We start from the raw sequence: 13,999 nt of genomic DNA, 5'->3' as shown, positions 1-13,999 counted from the left end.
CTTTGCGGAAATCTTTTATTTATAGATCTTTATCGCTCTGGAATAACCTGCCTCGAATTCTCACCAGCATTGAAAGTAAACAGGTTTTTAAAAAGAGAGTAATATTTTATCTGAGTTTTTAAATTAGTTTGCTCATTGATGATTTGTTTGGTTTTATATTGTGTAGTTATATTTATATGGTAATTATTATTCTGTGACTGTAAATTGTTTGCTTGTTTTTTTATTGATGCTTTTATTTTTTTCTGTATTGTGTAGTTATAATTATATGCTTTTACTTGTAATTGTATTGAATTGTGGACCCCAGGAAGACTAGTGGGTTGTTGAGGCAACCAGCTAATGGGGATCCTTAATAAAAATCAAATCAAATCAAATCAAAAATTCCTGTTTTTATTTTTGCGGAGAACTTTTAACCTAATGTCCACAATGGCATTGTCTATGCAAAAATGCAAAAAAAGAGTAGTGCCCAGACGTGGGAATGAAAATCACTTTCTAGCCACTTTTTCCTGGTTCACCTTTTGGCCTACAATCGTTGGATATGACTTTAAACCAACCATGCATCAATATAGCTCTTGTCTCAAAGTAGGTGTACTGTCACGACCTGTCACATCACACCGTGACTTATTTTGAGTATGTTGCTGTTTTCCTGAGTGTAGCGCTTTAGTTCTTGTCTTGCGCTCCTATTTTGGTGGCTTTTCCTGTTTTGTTGGTATTTTCCTGTAGCAGTTTCATGTCTTCCTTTGAGCGATATTTCCCGCATCTACTTTGTTTTCAGCAATCAAGAATATTTCAGTTGTGTTTATCCTTTTTTGTGGGGACATTGTTGATTGTCATGTCATGTTCATATGTACTTTGTGGACGCCGTCTTTGCTCCACAGTAAGTCTTTGCTGTCGTCCAGCATTCTGTTTTTGTTTACTTCGTAGCCAGTTCAGTTTTATTTTCGTTCTGCATAGCCTTCCCAAAGCTTCAATGCCTTTTCTTAGGGGCACTCACCTTTTGTTTATAGTTGGTTTAAAAATTAGATACTTTTTTACCTGTATGCTGCCTCCTGCTGTTTCCCACATCTACAAAGCAATTAGCTACCGGGTGCCACCTACTGTTATAGAAGATTATTACATGGTTACTCAGCACCGACAATCAACAACAACACATCATTTGCAGACTATAATTACTGGTTTGCAAAAAATATCTTTAACCCAAATAGGTGAAACTAGATAATTTCCCACGGCACACCAGACTGTATCTCACGGCACACACAGTGGTTGAAAAACACTGGTTTAAGTGACTTTCGACTGCATTACTGATTTTGCAGGCTCTAGGTCACATGCAGCGGTTTATGTAGCCTGCCACATGATGTTATGTGGCCCTCAAAAACCTGGAAATGTGTGTCAATAAGGCATTTTGTCATGTTTTGCTAAATGGGTTTCAATTTTGATAGAATAATACTGTACTGCATGCAACGTTAGTTCTTCTTATGATGTTGATGCAAAAGCATGTTTTTGTCATTGAAAAGATTTGTTTTAAGTTAATTATACAAATTTAGAATTTTGTATATCTGCTTGTTGTCATAAATTCAGATTGTAAATCATTTTGTTGATCTGTTGGTTGGCATACACTATGACAATAATACAATGAACAGGGCAATTTAGTAAACACATTATGTAGTCTTTATACATTTATTATGGTGTCGCAGTTACAAGTGGCCCATTGAGGGCAGCTGTAACTGCAATGTGGCCCACGATGAAAATGAGTTTGACACCCCAGCGTCTTGGCAGATTACATTGATATAGCAGCACATAGAAGCTGAAATCTGGATGAAAAATCTATCATAAATGTATTAGAATCAGTGCACCCCAGAGACGCATAATTGACTGCTAAATTAATGCTGCTTGATGAAACAAACAAGTTAAGTTGTACATGAAGGTCAATTCTTCCTTTTAAGTGTTTTGGTCCTTCGCTGGCCCTCATCGCCCACCACTTAAAAATTGATGAACGGACAATTCCAGTAAACAAGAATGTCCTGTAAGACAACAGTACTTGTTAAAATTAACAATAAAAAGCAGTTGTCAAACACGCAGCAGTCTTCTTTTACAGATCACTTTCTGTTATCAAAATAAAACCCTTCAGTGCTAAAAAAATAAATACCGTATTTTCCTAAACATAGGGCGTACCGGATTATAAGGCGCACTGCAGATGAATGGTCTATTTTCAATCTTTTTTTATATATAAAGCGCACCGGATTATAGAGCGCATTAAAGGAGTCATATTATTATAATTTTGTTTTTAAATGGAAAACATTTTCTTGTGGTCTACATAACATGTAAGGGTGGTTCTTTGGTCAAAATGTTGGATGGGTTATGTTTTACAGATCATCTTTAAGCCGCTTTCTGACAGTCGCTTCTGGATGCGCCGTTTTGTGAGCGGTCTTTTTTTCGTGGCTCACCTTCAGTAGCGTCTTCTCCCCGTCATCTTTGTTGTAGCGGTGTAGCGTGCAAGGACAGGAGTGGAAGAAGTGTCAAAAGATGGAGCTAACTGTTTTAATGACATTTAGACTTTACTTAAATCAATAATGGAGCAGCATCTCCTCATCCGCCAGAAATGTGTCCCATGAAAAATTGTCCGACAGGAACTCTCTAATAACTAAACTTCCTTGGGTGAATAATTATACTCACTACACCGGTATGTTTTATCACTTTCATGGCAGATATAAGTAAGAACTTTACACTACTTTATATTAAAAATGGCAACAGCGGAGGATGAATGTCACATAACAAGAAGATAGAGAAAAAGAAGAAGCTTATCGACTACGGTCTTCGGCACGGACTACAAAGGCGGATGCGTGGAATTTTTTAGGACTTAGGCAGATCCCAAATACAGATCAGCAGGTACCAGAAGGTAAGAAAAATTGCTTTTGCATAATATTGCCAAGCAAAACGCTATATAATATGTCTTACCTTGTACACACACCATAATAATGCTCATATATTGAAGCACAGTACAATCCTTCAAGTGGTGCGGCTTCATAGCTTACCAAAGTCGCACTAAAACATTTTGATAGATTTTTGAGCGCTGTGTGTAATGTTCTATATGTCCAATGGAACATATAACATGTTGGTGTTTACTTGAGTCATATTGCAGTCTACATGTATCTCTTGTGTGTGACTGCCATTATAGTGCAGTCTACATGTATCTCTTATGTTTGACTGCCATCAACTGGTCACACTTATCATTACACCATGTACCAAATAAAATAGCTTCGAGGTCGGTAAGCAAAACCATAATTATTCGGTACATTAGGCGCACTGGGTTATAAGGCGCACTGTCGCGTTTTGAGAAGAAAAAAAATATATTTTAAGTGCGCCTTATAGTCCGGAAAATATGGTATATAAATAAAATAAAAGTATAGTAGGAAAGTCTGTCTTGTTTTAAAATTGCGAATGTGACGTCATCATTTGCGACATGCAAGAAAATGTTCCTTTATATCTTTTTGAAAAACATACATCAAGATAACAATGGAGGTGCCTCTTTAGCTGCAGCAAATGTGTCACACTTATTTTTTTTTGTCTTGTGTGTATTTAAACTTATAAACCTTTTCCTACTCTATGTATTTAGAGGCTCCAGAGCTCACGTCTGTCTTCCTCTGTGTGTCTTAGTGCCTGTAGGAAAGCCAAAAATCACAAAGGAGTCCAGCAGCAAAATACTCAGTTGACCTCAAATGTTAACAAAGCAGCACATGGCGAGCATCTGATGTAAAAGATTTCCTTTTTAATGCACATGTGTCAATGAATATGGGAACAATGCTGCACTGAATGACAGACTGCTGGCATGCAACATAAATACAAACAACGGAAATAGGATTTAGCATATTTTTCAAGAATTACTTGGAACGTGTGGCATTGTTTATGAACAGGAAGTCAAGATAATTTCATCATGTTCGGTTAACATATGATTGACAAAGCATCTTTTGAATCTGATTATCATTCTGTACAGCATGCATAGCAACTTTGGAAGGGGTACATGTCTTGTTCAGGCAAGGTGTTCCCAAAATGCGTAAGGACAGAAAGTGGCGTGCAGATAATATGATTATTGAATTATTTAAACAAGGCAAATACAAAAACAGGGTTGTGTCACAGGGGAGAGCACATGAATCTTAAGATGATTTTAGCATAGTATAATAAATCGCATTAACTAAGAACATTGCAAACAGCTACCATGGAAATGTTACATTAGCATAGCGTGAAAAAAACATCACAGTTGCCAGTGGCGAACAGTGCACCTGCACCGAGTGAATGGCCGGACAGGCTATATAAACCTGTCTGGTCAGTTTAGTAGAAAAAAAGTACAGTATATCGCACATTACTTCTCATCATTTGAAGACAATGCAAATTATATAATCTAATGTAAGAATCTGGTGTCTGTAATAACTAAGGGCCAGCACTACAAAGATCCAAATAACACACTACATAGCATGTGCAACCTAAAAATTTGCATGTACTATTAGTGGACGTGTTGCGTGTTATCTACTAAGACTGCGTGTACAATAAATAAAACATTTGGTGCACACTGCCTTTAAATTAGGTTTTTACGAGTAGTATGCGGCTTTCACCATAGATACACTCATTTACTGCACGTTCATGTTATCATGCTTCTACATGTGGCGTTTTGCTATGTTTTGAAACATGCAGTAGAGATGTACAACATTTTCTAGGCCTTTTAAAAGCAGTCCTGCAGTGCATCTACATTGGAACCCACGTTGTTAGCATGCTGTAGGTGCGCTCATGAAAAAGGGTAGCACTAACCTGGAGCGTGCACTCCTGACGCAAGCAGATGCATATTGCAAGATGTTTTTTTTTATATTCAGTGTATTACTGTATCTTAAAAAAAAACTAAATTATTAAATAAAAACATGTAAACGTCTGCAGACACCAAAACACATCAATTTCATTTAATTTAAGTCATCCAGCAGCTAAATATGATATTGCTGTATAGACAATCTGTCAAATATTTTTTTTATTTTTGACAGTCCATATTCACTATATTGACAAAAGTATTTGGCCACCTGCCTTTACTCACATATGAACTTGAAATGCCATCCCATGAATTGTCCAAAATGTTTTGGTATCCTGGAGCATTCAAAGTTCCCTTCACTGGAACTAAGGGGATAAGCCCAACTCCTGAAAAACCAACCCCACACCATACTTCCTCCTCCATCAAATATCACACTCGGCACAATGCAGTCCGAAATGTAGCGTTTTCTTGGCAACCTCCAAACCCAGACTGGTCCATCTGATTGCCAGATGGAAAAGTGTGATTCATCAGTCTGGAGAAGGCGTCTCTACTGCTCTAGAGTCCAGTGGCGACGTGCTTTACACCACTGCATCCCACGCTTTGCATAGGACTTGGTGATGTATGGCTTAGATGCTGCTGCTCGGGCATGGAAACTCATTCCATTAAGCTCACTGCGTACTGTACGTGGGCTAATTGGAAGGTCACATGACGTTTGGAGCTCTGTAGCAACTGACTGTGCAGAAAGTCTTTGCACTATGTGCTTCAGCATCCGCTGACCCCTCTGTCAGTTTACGTGGCCTATCACTTGCTGTTGTTCCCAAACTCTTCACTTTTCTTATAATAAAGTTATAATAAAGTTAGTTAGAATATTTAGGAGCGAGGAAATTTCACGACTGGATTTGTTGCACAGGTGGCATCCTATGACAGTTCCACGCTGGAAATCACTGAGAGCGGCCCATTCTTTCACAAATGTTTGTAGAAACAGTCTCCATGCCTAAGTGCTTGATTTTATAGTGATTAGGACACCTGATTCTCAGCATTTGGATGGGCGGCCAAATACTTTTGGCAATATAGTGTATATTGACAAGCATATGTAGGTCAGAGCTAGAGCGCAATTGTTTCCTTTGTCACAGCTATTTCTGCGCAACTGCCAGTATGCACTTCCTTTCTAGACGTATTAGATATAAATGCAAAACAGCTCCCATAGTTGGTTTTAGTCTTGATAAATCACACTGCGTGTGCCAAACAGTTGTATTTTTACATTTTCTCCTCCCAGTATTTTAGGCGTTCTGATAATCAGCAATATATTCTACATATTCATGAAGACAGACACGCTAAATGGATTGCGCTCCTTATTTTGTTCACAAACAATTCGATCAGGCCCTAAATGTGTTGTTTGCACAAAACCAACAGAATTCAAACTTGTACACAAACTAGTTAGTCTAGATTTGTATCGCACCACAAAAAATTACAGTTCAAACACTTTATTATTGCCTTTGCATATCTATGTTGAGTTTGTGTAAACGAGTCACTATATCTATAAAGTTTGAGTACACATCTAAAAAATAAGTGTTCCATACAAGACACTGACTAACCTGCTGTGGTAATATTTTCCTATACTGCACATTTTCTCCTCTGAACAACATGTCTGTCGTGTCCACCGTGGTCCATTTTGATCTCCTGGAGAGATAAAGTTGATGGAAGACACCCCCTCTTCTCTTCCATTTACAGTCTGACTTCTTTGAATCGCTTATAAAATCTCAAAAGTGTACTTAACTATTTTGCGAGAAAGTGAAGTGAAGTGAAGTGAATTATATTTGTATAGCGCTTTTCTCTAGAGACTCTAAGCGCTCTACATAATGAAACCCAGTATATACATCTTTAAGATGCATTTAAACCAGAGTGGGTGTCATTGGGATGAGGTGAGTAAAGTGTCTTGTCCAAAAACACAACAGCAGTAACTAAGATAGCGGAAGCGGGGATCAAACCTAATCTACCAACCGAGTCTCGCCGCCGCCCCTGAAATAATCAGTTGAGCCAACAATGACATGTTTGAATTTAGAATCAAATCAAATCAAATCAACTTTATTTATAAAGCACATTTAAAATTTACCACAGGGGTAGCCAAAGTGCTGTACAATTGGCTGGTTAAAAGATAATACGAGTACCGAGCAAACACAACACAACACAACACAAACAGAACACGATAAAAAATAAATAAATAAGATAAATAAAACATAAAAACAGGTTCACAGCAGGTGTATTATGGGGTGCCATTGCAGGATGGATATCACTCAGTGTTAAAAGCCATGGAATAAAAGTATGTTTTTAAGAGAGATTTAAAAACAGGAAAAGAGGAGGCTTGTCTAACACTCAGAGGTAGGTCGTTCCAGAGCTTGGGAGCAGCAGCGGCGAAAGCTCTGTCACCTTTAAACTTCATAATCTAATACAACATACTGCATTTCAGCTGGCCACTAATATGCAGTGTTGGTCATATTACCTTCAAAAAGTAATTGAGTTTCTAAATCATTGTAACAGTAATTAGTTAGTCAGCAAAATAACTGTGACAGTACTTTTCATGTTTTATACGTTATTACGTTTTATAACATCTTTAACATGAAATATGCTGATACTAACTGATTGAAGAATAAAGACACTACATACTGTATATTAGAACATTTGGCATTTATCTGAACTCAATAGATTGCAGTGTGCCATATGATATTCATACAATTGAAAATGTATGAAAAAAAAAAAAAAAGGTAAACTAACACTATTTAGTATTGAAAATATAAAACCCCAGTGGGTTGCTGGCCTAACAACCAGAAATCATAATCATAATTAAAGATAAAAGGTTTTTTTAAATGTACTTTCCCTAAATATCTAAAATTATTCATATTTCTTCATGTCGTATTATGCTCTTTCCAGTGCTGTTGTTTATAGGTTAGAGTTTTTATCCAATCAAAATTAAGCTAGTTTATGTTGATTGTATGATATTCATACAATTGAAAATGTATGAAAAAAAAAAAAAAAGGTAAACTAACACTATTTAGTATTGAAAATATAAAACCCCAGTGGGTTGCTGGCCTAACAACCAGAAATCATAATCATAATTAAAGATAAAAGTTTTTTTTTAATGTACTTTCCCTAAATATCTAAAATTATTCATATTTCTTCATGTCGTATTATGCTCTTTCCAGTGCTGTTGTTTATAGGTTAGAGTTTTTATCCAATCAAAATTAAGCTAGTTTATGTTGCCATGCTGTACCAAATCTGCCTTCAGAATCCACAATGCGGGCATCTGTGCACTGTAAGTGACCGGGGACATGCAGCTGATAGATAATTGCGAAAGCCAATCAGCTCTCGAGTTGTTGTCAATGAGGCCTTCTAGATGGCCTCACGTTGAATGTGATATTTACGCGTCCTATGATTGGATACTCACTGGTTTGAGCCGCGGCGGTGCTATGCAGATCAACAGGAAATGCTAGCGGATGAATTTGAGAACACATAGAGTTGATAGACAGTTGCAATAGCCAATCAGATGACAAGTTGTTGACAATAGCCTATCTAGGTAGCCTGATGTTAACGAGACTGTGATTGGATACTCACTTGTCATTCCAAAGTGAGTATCCAATCAAAAGTTGCAATTTACTAAAAGCAGGTAATTTTGCGCCCTAGCCATAACGGGCTAGCAGAGAAATTACCGGCACTCACTCACTTTTTTAACCCACAAAGAAGAACAAAATGTGTATTAGGTGGCAGATAAATATTTGCAAGGCCATTTTCAAGAAGGATATTTAAAGAGAAACTACATCTTGTGAGACCATGTCGGCCAACCCCGGAAGCTACCTCAGCTGTCCCCGCGACGAAATGGGGAAATGCCCGCCACTTCCACTCGAATCAACCGACCATTGGTTTATACGGCGTCAAGTGGCACAGTAGTGCGTAAATGTGTTTCTGTGTAGTATTTCTCCAGCAATGTTCATTTGGTGACATAAATGATGGTATTTTGAGAGGTAATCATTGAAGCACGGCCCGCCACTGCAAAACCCAATACGATACCAAACATGTAAACTTAGGTAAAAAGACACAAAGGAACATTTGGCCTTTAAGAAGTGCAATTCTCTGCACCTGTATACCAAAACTTTAGACAAAACGTTTTGTGCAAATCAATGACATCCATTTAAGTAAAACATTTAAAAAACGCTCCTGGATAAAAATTATGACAATAAATTTGCATTTGTGTACAAATATTGTTTTTTTTTCTTAAGCTATTTTTCATCATGCAAGCAAGTTATCACCTGTAATTACTCATGAATAATCAACATTTCCAAAATGTGATGAATCTGATTAAACAAATTGGCTGCATTTGGGCTTGGGGTTGGGTGAGCATCAGTAACAAGTGTCCTATTGGCATGTGTTGATGTGAGGTGCGATTCCAGTTGCTTGAGGCAGACGTGGATTAAGCATGTTACATAAACATGCTTGCCCTTAATTTCAATGAGCGAAAAAGTAGTTTGAGAACCCTAGCTTTGAATTTCCCTGGCTAAGACTCGTCGCAATTATCGCACGCTTTTGTGCCCCCCCCCCCCCCCCCCCCCCCTTCTCTAGACTCTGCATGCAGCTGACAAGTGGACAAAATCTGGCACATTGCGCTTGATTCCACAAATCTGTAGTAACGAGCCACTTCACATTCTCAGTAAAGGCAACAGCGTTGGGACAGTGGGACAAATGAGATAAATGATGCCGTTGGTAACGACATTATACTCTAACACCGTTATTAACAACACTGTTAATATGAAACAAAATATTTGTATAGTTTATGTAATCAATTGAGTCAATCAATTCCAGTCATCATGCAATGTTCTTAAAGAGGACTTGTGATGATGTTCCTCTTTTCTGACCTATAAATGGCAAAGTGTCAAATCATAAGCTCCAGGCATTTTGGGTGTTAGTCTGCATGACCGTTGGATGCCTCTGACGCTGCGTTTAACAGTGAGTCATTTGTGATGTCACAGATTGACGGTCGTACTTATATGGGCATTCTAGTGTATGCTGTCGGCCAGCCTCCTCTTCCTCTGCTTTTATTCCTTCTTGTTTAATGCACTACCGCCTGCTCTATTATACTATACAATAAAAACTAAAATATTTATTCGTCAACAACATTTTGCACAGGACTGATAGGTTGATTGGCAACACTAAATTGGCCCTAGTGTGTGAATGTGAGTGTGAATGTTGTCTGTCTATCTGTGTTGGCCCTGCGATGAGGTGGCGACTTGTCCAGGGTGTACTCGCCAGCTGAGATAGGCTCCAACACCCCCCGCGACCCCAAAAAAGGGATACGCGGTAGAAAATGGATGGATGGATGTTCTCTCAACATAAAGCAGTAAGCACACAATTGGACTAGCCACTAAACTCAAACTAAAAAGACGGCACCATTGCAATATTACTACTCGGTTTGATGAAACGCAAGTCATTTTTAAAATCTAACTGTGGCACAATCACACTGACCGGCAACATGCATGGACATCAATGCTGGCTTTTTTAGCTCTGTATTGTTACTAGAGTGGGCAGGTTGTTGTGACCTGTGAATTTATATATTGTGTATGAAGTTTATTTTCAATTATGTCTGGAAAAAAATAAATAATGGAATGACCAGACATGAAAGATTTTCAATTAGTTGTTTAAGTTGTAGAAAAAAAGCAGATGACAGACACGACAGAAAACTATACTCATTTCAAATGGCAACTTTCTGTCTTAAAGAAACACTCAAATAAATAAAGTAAATTAATTGTGGTAGCAACAGTTAGATTTTTGGATCAAGCAGGATGAAAAACTTATAGAATCACTATATTAAACATTTTATGGAATCATTAAAAACAAACAAAAAGGACTAGAACACACCACTAGTACTTTATTGCACCACCTCTGGCAATTTCGAACACAGATTTTCAAATCCGGGCTATTTGCAAGCCATGACATTCGCCTAATGTATTTTTCTTTCAGGAAAGTTTTTACAGTTTTGGCAAGATGCCCCAAACATCCTAAATGTCAATGTAAACTTGTGCATGTATTGAAGATGTAATGACAGCCAGCTCCCCAGTGCCTTTACCTAACATGCAACCCCTTATCATCAATGACTGTGGAAATTGTCATGTTTTCTTCAGGCTGTCGTCTTCATACATCTCATTGAAACGGCACCAAACAATATGATGAATATGACTTTCATCTATAGTCCACGATTACTTTTCCTTAGCCCATTGTAACCTTGTGTTTTCTGTATAGTTCTTAATGACGGCTTTCATTTAGCTTTTCTCTATTTAAATCCCTTTAGGCAGTTTCTTATAGTTTGGTCACAGACGTTGACTCCATTTGTTCTTCTTTTTTTTTGCTGTTTTTAAGACATTTTGCTTTAAGTTGTTGGTCTTGAAACTTTGATGTTTTCCTTCGTCTACCAGTACGCTTGCCTTTTACAACTTGCCCATATTGTTAGTGCTTGGTACAGATTTTAGACATATCTGACTGTGAACAATTAACATATTTTGCAACATTGCATGATGATTTACTTTCTTGAAAAAGTTTGATAATTATCTCCTTTGTTACGATTGATATCGCCTGTTTGAGCCGTGATTCATGTCAATCCACCTGGTGCAACAGCTCTCCAAGCTGTTAACTCTCCTTTTTAAAGGCAGACTAATGGACAGATTTAATATTATGCAGGTGTTGGCTTCCATAACTTTTTCACTGCTTGATCTAAAAATGAAACTGTTGCCGACTACCAAAAAATTATATTCTTGATTTTCCTTGTTTCTTAAAGCCAGAAAGTGGCCATTTCAAACGATTCTAGTGTTGTATCATGTCTGTTATAAACAAATGTTCTGCTACAAAATGAAACAACTGAATGAGTATCATCAAGGTCTGGTGATTCCAAAAAACAAAAATGGTTGTAGTAGCACGCCCAACACATATTGAAATGCCAGGTTTTGTGTGGGGGGGAAAATATATAAATCATAAAACATTTAGAAAATAAGGGGTGTACCCCATCTAAGGAAGGGCATCTTGAAAAAAATAATTAAAAGCATTGAATAATTATTAATATTTGTCAATTGAAATGTCTTATAGATGTATTTATTTAATCATTCCTATTGTTTTTAACATTGCATTGAGTAAAAATCACTGAATTTGCATATTCCCTGATCAAATACAAGGCAGAAACCTGAGATGAGACTACGCGAGACCATTTTTGTTAGTCAGCACGTCACCAATAAAATGTTTGCAGAAACATTTATTTATGCACCTTGCTTTTTTATAGCCTGTGCAACGTCTTTGATGCTTGCTAATCGGACACTAAACCGCAGAGAAATATCATACGGCAAGGCACATGGTATTCTCTCTGGCTGGCGGTGATGTGGCGGTCTCTTGTCGCTGCCATCCTTTCTCCAGAGAGAAAAAGTGCAGCGCCAGCATCAGTTGGCACCAATGTGTCAGATAGAGTCAGCAACAACTCAAGTACAATAAATTGGTTTGTTTCGTTATGCTCTGCTGAATCTGACTGCCAAAATGGAGGATTATATATCCAAGGTCAAACTACATACTGGACATTCTGATAAAAACAGAGGGTAATCTGAGTTTTATAACAAAGTAACATAAGTTTTCTTGGGGAGAGATTAGGCACATATACTTTATAAACATTGTTAGAATATTATAGCAAATATACACTTCAATTCAAACATTTGTTTTGAACTTCATTAGACTTTATTTGAAAAGCACACACTGCCTGACTGCTATCACTATGTATTGTCTTGGAGACATTGATGGGTTTTGGTATGTCTTATCTATTGAAAATAATAATGTATCCAAATGTGTAACCCCCAAGTATACTTGCTTGACTTGACTTATTTCTCTGTGGCACAGTGGAGTAGTAGTGCACCAATCATTAATGACTCAACACAACACGTACAAGTGAACATTGTTTCCACCATCATATCAACCCACATATATTTAAACAAAGTCTTGCATAAACAGTAGTTTATCAATCTAAAAATGTTTTAGCTGTCTCTTCTTTAAATAGGAACTTTTGGTTACAGGGTTGGAATATAAGAAAAAAAAAATCCTCATGCTTTTTTTTGTTTGTTTGTTTCTGCTGATTGGTGATTTTCATTTTGTTACCTTAAAGGCCTACTGAAACCCACTACTACCGACCATGCAGTCTGATAGTTTATATATCAATGAGGAAATCTTAACATTGCAACACATGCCAATACGGCCGGGTTAACTTATAAAGTGCAATTTTAAATTTCCCGGGAAATATCCGGGTGAAAACGTCTCGGTATGATGACGTTTGCGCGTGACGTCACGGGTTGAAGCAGACATTTTGGAATAGCACGGTGGCCAGCTTAAGTCGTCTGTTTTCACCACATAATTCCACAGTTTTGGACATCTGTGTTGGTGAATATTTTGCAATTTGTTTAATGGACAATGAAGACAGCAAAGAAGAAAGCTGTAGGTGGGATCGGTGTATTAGCGGCTGGCTACAGCAACACAACCAGGAGGACTTTGAGTTGGATAGCAGACGCGCTATCCGACGCTAGCCGCCGACCGCACCGATGATCGGGTGAAGTCCTTCGTCGCGCCGTCGATCGCTGGAACGCAGGTGAGCACGGGTGGTGATGAGCAGATGAGGGCTGGCGTAGGTGGAGAGCTAATGTTTTTAGCATACCTCTGTCGAGGTCCCGTAGCTAAGTTAGCTTCAATGGCGTCGTTAGCAACAGCATTGCTAGGCTTCGCCAGGCTGGACAGCATTAACCGTGTGGTTACAGGTCCAGGGTTTGGTTCGGTGTCTCCTGATAGTAGAAGTAATAGTAGTATTGTTGACCTTCTGTCTATCCTTCCAGTCAGGGGCTTATTTATTCTGTTTCTATCCGCAGTTAAGCACGATGCTATCACGTTAGCTCCGAAGCTGAAGTGCTTCACCGATGTATTGTCGTGGAGATAAAAGTCACTGTGAATGTCCATTTCGCGTTCTCGACTCTCATTTTCAAGAGGATATAGTATCCGAGGTCGTTTAAAATACAAATCCGTGATCAACAATAGAAAAAGGAGAAAGTGTGGAATTCAATGAGCCCTTGTACCTAAGTTACGGTCAGAGCGAAAAAAGATACACCCTGGTGTCCTGCACTGCACTCTAATCCTTCACTCTCACTTTCCTCATCC

The sequence above is a fragment of the Entelurus aequoreus genome, linkage group LG13 (assembly GCF_033978785.1).
Source record: "Entelurus aequoreus isolate RoL-2023_Sb linkage group LG13, RoL_Eaeq_v1.1, whole genome shotgun sequence".
NCBI classification, from domain to species: Eukaryota; Metazoa; Chordata; class Actinopteri; order Syngnathiformes; family Syngnathidae; genus Entelurus; species Entelurus aequoreus.
Note: the sequence above shows the minus strand (reverse complement) of the source record.